This window comes from Lathyrus oleraceus, chromosome 2 (genome assembly GCF_024323335.1).
Source record: "Lathyrus oleraceus cultivar Zhongwan6 chromosome 2, CAAS_Psat_ZW6_1.0, whole genome shotgun sequence".
NCBI classification, from domain to species: domain Eukaryota; kingdom Viridiplantae; phylum Streptophyta; class Magnoliopsida; order Fabales; family Fabaceae; genus Lathyrus; species Lathyrus oleraceus.
In genome coordinates, this window is record NC_066580.1 from 192,776,724 (window position 1) to 192,790,031 (window position 13,308).

Consider the following 13,308-nt stretch of genomic DNA (forward strand, 5'->3'; position numbering starts at 1 on the left):
CTTTATATTAACATGCGCTGTCACTAATTAGTTAAGTCCAAAATCACTTTTTGAAAACAATAGAATCTATAGAAACTCTTTTTAAGAAAATGCTAACCATTTAAACACCCTTGTCTCAAACTCTCGCTCTGTTGACTTAGATTATATAATTAAACTTAAATGCTTAACTCTCGTCCTCACATTTAACCTTTAAAAATACTTTTTGAAAATGATTAGAATTTAATTAACTCTAAAAATTGCTTTCGCCCTGATTTAAAATTAATGTCCAATTTACACTGTCCAGTTAAAAGCTCAAACCGTCGTTCTATTGATTTTAACTTCTTTATGTCTTTTACTCTCGTACAAAAACCTTGGTATTAACTCTGTAAATTGAGACCATAAAAAGAGTGATTATGTTTTTAAACAAAATTAAACCAACTTAGTTTTGATTCCTTCATTCCGCTTACTTTACATACCGATATCTAAGTTTATTTAGCCAGACATGCTAAACAAGCCTAAATAATAATTATGCTTACATACAGCCATATCGGACAGACAGTATAAATAAATAGCAGTGCAGAGCATATATTAATTTAAACAATAAAATTAAAGAACCTGTAAAATTAATAGAAGTCTTGATTATTCCTAGCTTCGATGCTTGAACTCTCCACCACAAACCGGTTGGATTTGTTCTTACAATCTTCGATCGGACAAGAAAATAAAAACGAAGGAATAAAATACTATGATCTAACGTAAGGTTAGATCCAGTAAAAATTACACAATAGTTTCCGGTGTAGAAACTATTGTGAGAAAATTAATTGAATGCTTCAAAATTTGCTGGAAAAGAAAAGGAAATTAAAATTGCTAGGTAAGTAGAGTGTTGGAAAATAAGAAAAACAATAAAAATAATGCTGTGCCGAAAACTGGAAAATTTGAGCGAGAGCAGCAGGGTTCCACAATTGGTCCTCTTTATATCAATCCATCAAGTGACCGTTTCTTCCATCCAGCAAGTTTCAACGAGTCTACTGGTCAAGCGAAAAAGCAGGATGAACGTGCTTCTGTTACGCGTCAAACCCAAAAATATAGGAATGGGGGTGTGACGTTCGTCACACCATGTGTCACGTTCGTAACACAAAGCAGGGGGGCGTGACGCTCGTCACACCTTGTGTGGCGGTCGTCACAGCTTCAGCGCTTCTAGTTGATAGTTGTGGGCTGGGCTTTAGTGCAAATTGCTTCTTATCATCTTTTTGCACCTCCTTTTCTTCTTTTTCACGTATGCTTCAAATAATGTTGCCTGGAATAAATAGAAGGAAAATACCAAGTAATATCGAATAATATAAAATAAATCGAAACAAATAATAATATAATTTAATTAAATCGAGTCCAAAAATGTGATATTATTTCATGTTATCAAACTCCCCCATACTTAGACTTTTGCTTGTCCTCAAGCAAGATACAATATAGAAATCGTTTTAAAATATTAGCCAGATGAAATTTCTAAACACACATCAATTCGCGCTAGGTTTCAAGTAAATCTCAATTAGAAATGGCCTGAGCTTAATCTTAACATCAACAACTACCGTTACAACCTCAGATAACCCCACCTTATGCAAACCAGTTCGAGTCACGCTATTATAGCTATCCTAGTTCCTTTACTCTTATTTCACCCGTTTTCATTCTAGCGAAATCACATTAAGCCCTTTATCTTTTCGCGCACATAGTGGAGTAACCGATTAGTGATTCTGATTCCCTTTTTAGCTTGAAGTTCTGGTACACAAGTTGGATAACTTCGTCATTTAGTCCATTGCAGATTGCGGGGGATCGGACCGTAGTCCGCCCTACCAAGTTCAGCACCAGAAACCGCTAAACCAACCCACAATGGATAACTTCGTCATTTAGTCCATTGCATAAGTCCTTCATGCCGAATCCAAATGAGGTCAAATTTGTTACCAAATTGAATAGGTTTTACAAAGCTACAACTTTGATGAAGGAACCTTTCTCATTTGAAGTCCATAGAAAAAGCTACTCAAGGTGGAAGAAGTGAACATTTGACTTGGGACTTAGAAAATTTTCTTATATGTTTGATTCCCCAAACTTCCACCTCAAAATTCATCATGATTCAACCTTCAAATGGAAACGTGTTCAACATGAAAGTTGTTCCCCTTTATCTCACCCTTCCAAAAAGTCCAACATCACCTCATTTGTCCAAAGTATGAAGGACTTGCTCATGGGGGCAAGTTGAAGGACCATTTGGATGTTTTCCACTCCCATTTTTCATACACAATTGCATGGCCTTCCAACATGAATTTAGCATGATGCACACTTATTTTTGGACCAGAACACATCATTTAATGGGCCTAGCACACGCCCATGCAACCTTGCAAAGGGAATTTTGAAATTTTGCCAAAATTGGAAGTGTGTGGAAATTAATATCCTTGGCTATAAATAAGACCATCATTGCTCATAATTAAGGACCTCATGCCCAAGCTTTGAATCTGCAACCCCAAACCCTCACCATTGAAGGATAAACTTGAGGATTTTCTTTGAAAATCGAGTTTCAATTCTCCATCTGGTTTGAGATTGAAACTCCAAGAGTCCATACTTATCCTTGATCCATTTCACCTTCATTAAGCATGTGAAGTAAGGCCAAGCATAACTGAAAGCAAGATCATGCCAATCTGAAGCTCCATTGAAGGTGAATTTTTAGAATTTTCATCTCTTCGATTTTGATATCAAGTGTTTTCTCCAAAGTCAGATTTGCCCGTCTGGGGCATCTTTGAAAGATAAGAAGACCTCGAGGAGATTAGCTGGTAACTTCTACCTGAATGGTGATGTGTTGTACAAGAGAAACTTCGATATGATTCTACTCAGATGCGTGGATAGACACGAAGCAAACTTATTGATGACTGAAGTCCATGAAGGTGTTAAGATCAGATTACTATTGGCTGATAATGAAATCTGACTGTTGCAAGTTTGTGAAAAAATGCCATAAGTGCCAAATTTACGCAGACAAGATTCATGTTCCTCCAACGCTGTTGAATGTCATTTCCTCTCCATGGCCCTTCTCCATGTGGGGAATTGATATGATTGTCATGATTGAACCCAAAGCTTCAAACGGACGTCGTTTCATTCTGGTGGCTATTGACTACTTCACAAAGTGGGTTGAAGCGGCATCATATGCGATTGTGACCAAGCAAGTTATTGTGAGGTTTATCAAGAATCAGATTATATGTTGTTATGGTGTGCCGAGTAAGATCATTACTGATAATGGATCGAACTTGAACAATAACATGGTGGAAGCTCTTTATAAAGACATCAAGATTGCACATCATAATTCTTCTCCATACATACCCAAGATGAATGGGGTTGTTGAAGCTGCAAACAAGAACATCAAGAGAATCATTTAGAAGATGGTTGCGACGTATAAAGATTGACATGAGATGCTCCCATTTGCTTTGCGTGGATATTGTACATCCATCTGCACTTCAACAGAGGCAACCCCTTTCTCACTTGTTTATGGCATGAAAGTTGTGCTCCCGGTAGAGGTTGAGATCCCATCATTGCGTGTCTTGATGGAAGCCAAGTTGACTAAAGATGAATGGTGTCAGACCAGATATGGTCAGCTGAATTTGATTGAAGAGAAAAGGTTGACTGCCATGTGCCATGGTCAGTTGTACCAGTAGAGAATGAAGAAAGCTTTCGATAAGAAGGTCAAGCCTCGTGTATTCAGAGAAGCGACCTTGTACTCGAGAAGATTCTATCTTTTAAACCTGATGCTAGGGGCAAATGGACTCCAAATTATGAAGGCCCATATGTTGTTAAGAGAGCCTTTTCAGGAGGCACTTTGATTCTTACAACTATGGTTGGTGAAGAGTTCACGCGTCCTGTAAATGCCGATGTAGTTAAGAAATACTTTGCCTAAAAAGAAAAGAACAACTCGCTAAGTTGAAAACCCAAAAGGGCGACTTAGGCAAAAATGAGCGTCTCGGTGGATTGAAAACCCGAAAGGACGCTCTAGGAAAAAGTTAGAGAAATAAAACAGAAATTTTGTCCTGATAGATTGAGTACCTCACATTGGGGAAATTTATGCAAAAATTAGGGATTATGGAAAGTAACTACATTCGGTAGACCTTCAGTCTTGAAGACATTCTTGAGCACGTCACTTGATTTTGATTCGTCACTCTCAACCGAAGCCAAAAGCATAGTGAAAATTGAAGTTGGTAGAAGGATTAGCGATCATTGTATTCAATGTAGCCATTTTCCATGTAAATTACCATTTTTTCAACTTCTATAAAGATCTATGGAGTCTTGTCATTTACAGACTACCATTCTATTAAATAAAGTTGAGCTTTTTATCCAATTGTTTCTACTCTTATTTATCTTTCAGCCAAATAGAATTAAATTTTATAATGATCATTTTTGAAATTAAATTTAAAATCAAAATCATTTTTCTGAAAATAAAAGAAATTACTTTTAATCAATCGATTTCAGTAAGGAATATCAACAGCAGTATGAGAATATGTGGATCCCAAAATGCGAAGCATTGTTGGTCTTCCCCAAGCAGTTAGTTTAGCAAGTTAGCCTCCCCAACTGAGTTTGAGATCGTTTCCCTAGATGATTTGTAATCACTTATTCTCAGCAGTTTGCATAGTTCCAACTCAAGATTTCATTTCCCCTCAGTTCGCCAGCGGATTTCACTCCTGATCCCCCCCCCCCCCTCCCGACACTAATTCTTGAGCAGTTTTGGTAGTATCTCCTGCGAGGTTGTCTCGCATTCGACATGGTGTTGATCTAAAATTCCCCGTAGAGTTGATGGTTCAAATCCTCAGCGGATTTGTTCCCTTTCCTCAGCCAGGGTCGAACCTTTGAGATGGATGGTTTATATCCACCCCCAACTCTTTTCTCCAGTTGATGCCTCCATCCTGTCGAGATTAGACGAGTGTTATAACGATGATTCAGATCAGTGACATTTGTATCCTTTGTGATTGCTTTGTCAGCATAATCATCATATACATATACAAATACATATACATTGATATATTTCATTATTGCATTATTATTGCACTTTGTGATTCATTATTTTTTCTGATCCTCTGCTATTTTAGTATCCTTTCCCCCACGCAGATTTGGTGTGTCTGTCCTCCCTCAATTGTGCAATGTCATCCCCTTAAGTAGAAAGATTTTAACCTTTCTCATTCCCCACTGAGTTATTTCCTCATGGATGATTATTATTTCAGTTTCCTCCCCAGTCGATTATCTGGATGGAACCACTCCCCTTGAGTTATATCCTCACCGGGTCGAGTCCTTATTTGACCGTTTCCTTCTAGCTCTTACCTAGATCGATGTTTTTGGTCCCCTGAGAGTCTATTACCCAGTAACTAGTAATATTATTCTCAATTTGCGAGTGCCTTACTCTTGCCCAATACTCGGTAACAGTAATCTACTTCCTCTTGTTTTTCCTAGTGGATTCGTTTTACATTTCCCCAAGTAGTCTATCCTTGATATGTTCATCTTAACCGATGAGGAATATTCTTTCCTTTTGAGTTTATCCTTGATATGTTCATCCTAATCGATGACGGATATTCTCTTTGTGGTTTTCTGCCCAGTAAAAGGTAGTTGTAATCCCTATTTTCCATTCCCCAGAGGGTCAATCCTTGATATATTCATCTTAACCGATGACGGGTTTCCTCCTCTTTTTTGGTATTCTGTCCAGTAACAGATAAATATAATTCCTATTTCTCCCCTCTGAGTTTATCCTTGATATGTTCATCCTAACCGGTGACGGATATTCTCTTTTTGGTGTTCTATCCAGTAACTGATAGATGTAATTCCTACTTTTCCACGACAACCTATCCTTGATATGTTCATCTTAAATGATGATGAATATTCTCCCCTTTGAGCTTATCCTTGATATTTTCACTTTAACCAGTGACATATATTCTCTCTCTTTGGTTTTATGCCCAGTAACCGATAGTTGTAAATCCTATTTGGCTTTTCCTCAGCAAGTTGTTCTTACCCAGTAACCGGTAATGAATACACCTCATGTGTTCCTCAACAAGTCATTCTTGATATGTTTACCCTAACCGGTAACGGATGTCCTCTCTGTCGGATTATATTATCTCCTTACCCAGTAACCGATAATAAATGATATGTTTTTGTCACTCCTGTGTTGAAGTTCATTTCTTCCCCAGTTGAGTTTGAGTGTATATTTCCTCAGTGAAATCATTGTCCCTTGTTTGGATCGAGTATATCAGTTTTGTCCTGATTTACCCGTTTCCCCTGCAGATTTTCCCCTTTATCCCTGGTTGAGTCCTTCCATTGATTTTTTTTTCATGGAATCCCTTGTGTCCCACCTGCAGTTTTAAGTCGTAGCCTGGCCTACGCATAACTTTTTATCCCCAAGAGTCTCTGTCTCTCCAGTGAGTTTTCCTTACGGAATGCATTATGCTCCTGCGGACTTTCACTCTCTCCGGATTCTTTTCCTTTGTGGCAACATTTTCCCCACAAATATTATTTTAAACATTTCATATCATATGCATCATGAGGTCTCTTAGGGACCAAAATTTGTTTCTATTATTGTTATTTAAGTCCATTCTACTAAGTCGATACAAAGATTTTAACCTTCATCTCCTCAGCTAGAATGTCCTTAAATAGGGGCAACTACAAGACCCCAATTTTCACCCTAAGATCCCTCACGGCTATCTCATCATATGCATTGACATTGCGATCACACCTTGGCATCCTTCTTACCCCTCATCCATTGGGTTTGCATTGGAAGAGATCACCAAGCACATTTGATTGTATCATACTTCATTTTTCTTTGTTTACTAACCAAAAAACCAAAAATATGTCAATGTATAGTTTGTTGCTTTTGTAGGTAATGTGTATGCTCACCCATGCTTTATCAAGCTCATATCTAGGCTTTAAGACCCTTAATGCAAGGAGTGCAATCAAGAAATGGTTCACATTGACTCTAAGTATCATATATGGACCCCCATGATCTTCACATGTTATCTTGATCAAGAAATCATCAAGAGTTTGGAGTTTGTTTGCCTTGGAAATCCTAATTCATCTGTGTATCTTGTGTGACTTCTTCAATAAGTTTCTTCAACAATTGATCAAATATTTAAAAGTATACTTCATATTTCATCATCTTATGCATATATGATCCTCCATGAGTCCCAAAAGTCAATAGAATGTCAAGCTAGCAAGATAGTTCATGGTGGTTGATCAGAGAAAGTCAACTGGTCAAAACTGGGGTTCCCTAGACCCTATCTCCTACAATGTTTTGTAATATGAAAATGATTCCAAGTGAAACATTACTTAAAATTACATTCCAAACAACTTTTATGTTGAAGTCAAGAGCTATTTTTGCTTGGAAAGTCCATTTTTATGATGAAAGGTTATATGTCATTTTGTCTGAACCCTAGTTTAGAGGTCAACTTTCCAAGACCATAACTTGCTCAATCTTTATGATATGAAATCCATTCAAATTGAATTATCAAATTCAATATGTCTACTTCAACTTTTAGGTTCGGAGGAAGTTCAAATTCAACTTGCAAATGCATATTCCAAGAGGAAACATTATAGGTCATTTTGGGCCAATACCATTGAACAAGTGATTTTCCTCAACTTCTAAAATGAATAACTCCTTCATGCCAAATACAAATGAGGTCAAATTGTGATCAAATTTAATAGGTTTGAAATATATACAACTTTGATGAAGGAACCTTTCTCAAAGCTAAGGCAGATGATACTAAGGTTACTTCGTAAAGATAAGGCAGATGATACTTTGTTGATTAGGGAAAAAAATAAAACTAAAATAAGATCTAGATTAAATATCAAATAAGCGGATATCGGTATGCAGTTCGTCGTAATTAGGGAATCAAACTTTCGTTGGTTTCGTAGTTTTAAAGTAAATCTTTTCAGTAAACACTATTGAGTTAAAAGCCTTTTCTCAAACTCTCGCTCTGTTGAATAGACTATGACTTTATATTAACATGCGCTGTCACTAATTAGTTAAGTCCAAAATCACTTTTTGAAAACAATAGAATCTATAGAAACTCTTTTTAAGAAAATGCTAACCATTTAAACACCCTTGTCTCAAACTCTCGCTCTGTTGACTTAGATTATATAATTAAACTTAAATGCTTAACTCTCGTCCTCACATTTCCTAGGAACGTTATTGTTAGGTGTAGATGGGGTCGGCTTTTGATATCCAGGTGGTATAGCTGGGGCTTGATTGGGAGCTTGTCCTGGTGCGTATAAGGCATTGTTGCTCTTATATTAAAAATTAGGATGGTTCTTCTAGTTTGAGTTATAGGTATGCGAGTAAGGATTTCCTTGTGCGTAGTTCACCTGCTCTGCTTGGATTCCTGTTAGGAGTTGACAATCTGTAGGAGTGTGACCTTGGATTCCACAGACTTCGCAATTTTGAGTCACGGCAACCACGACGGCTGGAGGTGATACATTTAAACTTTTAATTTTCTGGGCAAGAGCATCCACTTTTGCATTAACATGATCAAGGCTACTTATCTCGTACATGCCACTTTTCGTTTGAGGTTTTTCTACCATTGTTTGGTCGCTTCCCCACTGATAATGGTTTTGGGCCATGCTTTCGATAAGTTGATAAGCGTCAGCGTAAGGTTTATCCATAAGCGCACCACCTGCGGCGGCGTCTATTGTTAATCTTGTGTTGTATAAGAGACCATTATAGAAGGTATGAATTACTAACCAGTCCTCTAAACCATGGTGTGGACAAAGTCTCATCATGTCTTTGTATCTTTCCCAGGCTTCGAAAAGAGACTCGTTATCTTTCTGTTTAAATCCATTTATCTGGGCTCTTAACATAACTGTTTTGCTTGGAGGAAAATATCGGGCAAGAAAGACTTTCTTCAACTCATTCCATGTGGTGACTGAGTTGGAAGGAAGAGACTGAAGCCATCTTCTAGCTTTATCTCTTAACGAGAAAGGAAAAAGACGAAGTCTAATTGCCTCTGAAGTGACACCATTAGCTTTAACAGTATCAGCGTATTGAACAAATACGGATAAATGAAAGTTTGGATCCTCGGTAGGATTTCCAGAGAATTGATTCTGTTGCACTGCCTGTAACAGAGAAGGTTTAAGTTCGAAGTTGTTTGCTTCGATTGCGGGTAGAGCAATACTCGAATGCGGCTCGTCTTGCGATGGAGCGGCGTAATCTCGAAGAGCACGAGCTGGTTCTGCCATATCGGGTATCGGCGAAGGAAGAAGATTTTTGAGATCAGGAATTTTGATTGGCGGAAGATTGTTTGCAGCACGATACTCCCGAATTCGTCGTAAGACTCAGAGATATCGTTCAACGTCGTTGATTCGTAAGTAATAAGGTTCGCCTTGTGAGCGAGTATGTGGTATACAAATCAACGAAAGAAAGGAATAAAAATTGCCTTAGTCTCTACAGCGTAACGGAAGAGTTACGATATCGACTAAATAAAAGTCCCCGGCAACGGCGCCAAAAACTTGATCGCGACTTTATGAGTCTATTGGGGTATTAACTGCAAGTGCACAGTCTAATCGCGTAGTAATAAAAGATATCGATCCCACAGGGACTTATGAATCGATATACCGTTTTCTAAGGTTACTTCGTAAAGCTAAGGCAGATGATACTTTGTTGATTAGGGAAAAAAATAAAACTAAAATAAGATCTAGATTAAATATCAAATAAGCGGATATCGGTATGCAGTTCGTCGTAATTAGGGAATCAAATCTTTGTTGGTTTCGTAGTTTTAAAGTAAATCTTTTCAGTAGACACTATTGAGTTAAAAGCCTTTTCTCAAACTCTCGCTCTGTTGAATAGACTATGACTTTATATTAACATGCGCTGTCACTAATTAGTTAAGTCCAAAATCACTTTTTGAAAACAATAGAATCTATAGAAACTCTTTTTAAGAAAATGCTAACCATTTAAACACCCTTGTCTCAAACTCTCGCTCTGTTGACTTAGATTATATAATTAAACTTAAATGCTTAACTCTCGTCCTCACATTTAACCTTTAAAAATACTTTTTGAAAATGATTAGATCTTAATTAACTCTAAAAATTGCTTTCGCCCTGATTTAAAATTAATGTCCAATTTACACTGTCCAGTTAAAAGCTCAAACCGTCGTTCTATTGATTTAACTTCTTTATGTCTTTTACTCTCGTACAAAAACCTTGGTATTAACTCTGTAAATTGAGACCATAAAAAGAGTTATTATGTTTTTAAACAAAATTAAACCAACTTAGTTTTGATTCCTTCATTCCGCTTACTTTACATACCGATATCTAAGTTTATTTAGCCAGACATGCTAAACAAGCCTAAATAATAATTATGCTTACATACAGCCATATCGGACAGACAATATAAATAAATAGCAGTGCAGAGCATATATTAATTTAAACAATAAAATTAAAGAACCTGTAAAATTAATAGAAGTCTTGATTATTCCTAGCTTCGATGCTTGAACTCTCCACCACAAACCGGTTGGATTTGTTCTTACAATCTTCGATCGGACAAGAAAATAAAAACGAAGGAATAAAATACTATGATCTAACGTAAGGTTAGATCTAGTAAAAATTACACAATAGTTTCCGGTGTAGAAACTATTGTGAGAAAATTAATTGAATGCTTCAAAATTTGCTGGAAAAGAAAAGGAAATAAAAATTGCTAGGTAAGTAGAGTGTTGGAAAATAAGAAAAACAATAAAAATAATGCTGTGCCGAAAACTGGAAAATTTGAGCGAGAGCAGCAGGGTTCCACAATTGGTCCTCTTTATATCAATCCATCAAGTGACCGTTTCTTCCATCCAGCAAGTTTCAACGAGTCTACTGGTCAAGCGAAAAAGCAGGATGAACGTGCTTCTGTTACGCGTCAAACCCAAAAATATAGGAATGGGGGTGTGACGTTCGTCACACCATGTGTCACGTTCGTAACACAAAGCAGGGGGGCGTGACGCTCGTCACACCTTGTGTGGCGGTCGTCACAGCTTCAGCGCTTCTAGTTGATAGTTGTGGGCTGGGCTTTAGTGCAAATTGCTTCTTATCATCTTTTTGCACCTCCTTTTCTTCTTTTTCATGTATGCTTCAAATAATGTTGCCTGGAATAAATAGAAGGAAAATACCAAGTAATATCGAATAATATAAAATAAATCGAAACAAATAATAATATAATTTAATTAAATCGAGTCCAAAAATGTGATATTATTTCATGTTATCAAACTCCCCCATACTTAGACTTTTGCTTGTCCTCAAGCAAGATACAGTATAGAAATCGTTTTAAAATATTAGCTAGATGAAATTTCTAAACACACATCAATTCGCGCTAGGTTGCAAGTAAATCTCAATTAGAAATGGCCTGAGCTTAATCTTAACATCAACAACTACCGTTACAACCTCAGATAACCCCACCTTATGCAAACCAGTTCGAGTCACGCTATTATAGCTATCCTAGTTCCTTTACTCTTATTTCACCCGTTTTCATTCTAGCGAAATCACATTAAGCCCTTTATCTTTTCGCGCACATAGTGGAGTAACCGATTAGTGATTCTGATTCCCTTTTTAGCTTGAAGTTCTGGTACACAAGTTGGATAACTTCGTCATTTAGTCCATTGCAGATTGCGGGGGATCGGACCGTAGTCCTCCCTACCAAGTTCAGCACCAGAAACCGCTGAACCAACCCACAATGGATCGTTCATACAATGTTTTTGTAGGATTCGCAACCTTTGGATTAAATGATCGGGTAAGGATCACCTAACTTAATTAGTGCATTTCCTGATTTTTTCTAATATATTGTCTTGGGAATCATTCACTTATATTCATCGGCTCTCCACGTAGTTTGCTATTAAGATGGTGCCGACTTCTCGTATAAACTACTCGGGGTTACTATAAAACTAAAAGTTCAAGGGATTGGTATAATAGGGACTTTTATGATATAACATGTTGAGGTTTTTAGAGCGTTGGGGCGGTAATAATTTTTGTCTTAATTTTACTCAAGTTTGATAAAATAGGCAACCTTTATACTTATCGAGTGTGTTGAATTTTTGTTATGGCTCAAGAAAATTGAGGGGAATAGATAATAAAATTTTTTCACACTAGGGACTTAACTTTAAAATAAATATATATATATATATATATATATATATATATATATATATATATATATATATATATATATATATATATATATATATATATATATAATATATATATATATATATATATATATATATATTTATATAGATAAACATTTAAATGAAAGGGAAATAACAATGAAAAGGGAAATACATACTTGAAAAAGAAATGTTGAAAGAGGAGTAATCATAAATGAAACAAAGTTTTTCCCCCCCACACTTAAATGAAACATTGTCCCCAATGTTTTTAGAGAAAAGCGAAAAGAAAGGAAATAAATAGATAAATATGCTTAATTTTGCCGACGTCCTCTTGTTCTCGGGCCCGGTGATCGTTGACGAACTTCCAAGTCATCAAACCTGTTGAGCAAATCAGTGAACCGCTGGTCGGTTATTGCATTCCTCGCTTCCTGTTGTTGTTGCATCTGGCGTATCAGTTGCATCACTTCGGTATTCTGCGCATGCATGGTATCAATAGCATTCATGATGTCATCATTAGTTGCTGGCCTTCTTCTTCGACGACGTCGGGAGGATGGACCGGTTGCATTATCGGAAGGGTTAAGCGGGGCTGACTGTTGTTCAAGACCTTGATCACCTTGCTCCATTTCTTCAAACTCGTTCGGGGCCGGGTTTGCTTGTGTAGGCTCGGTAGCTTCGGGAGCATTAAGGTCGTAGATGAATCAGTCGGGGTTGGTGACATCTGTGAGGGCAATGTTGGGTAAAACAACGCTTGGGACTTCTTGGTTATTCACCATAAGATAATACCTTCCGCCTACCCTATTTTTGATTAAGCGGTTGGAGCGACAATAGCTTATATCCATAAATAGGGGTGGGAGAGCTTGTAAATTTTGAAGTCGGTCCCCTAGATTTAAGCCAAGTGCTATGGAGGTTATTAATCCTCCAATCACGAAAGGTTGGCGGCCTCTAGCACACAGGGTGCGGATATGGTGAAATAAGAAAGAAGCGACGTTTACCTGTGTATCCATTGCAAAGACGCAGTGGAGGAAGAATAATTCCTTGGCATTGACTTTGCTATTGTTGGGTGGACCGAAAATGGTGTTTTGCAGAATGCGGATAAAATACCGGATGGTTGGGTTGTGTATGTGGGAAGCAAGTAGTACATCCCAATTGTCGGTTTCCACACCGGATATTTTTCTAAAGAGGTCGAAGGCTGTGAGTTCGGAGG

At 37.3% G+C, this 13,308-nt stretch overlaps 1 non-coding gene across 1 annotated transcript; it reads left to right on the forward strand.

Moving 5' to 3' along the window:
* The first annotated feature begins 8,722 nt into the window (after positions 1–8,722).
* Positions 8,723–8,829, forward strand: LOC127124253 (small nucleolar RNA R71). The gene has a single exon (XR_007803871.1). It is a non-coding gene; the product is annotated as a small nucleolar RNA R71 (small nucleolar RNA).
* The last annotated feature ends 4,479 nt before the right edge of the window (positions 8,830–13,308 follow it).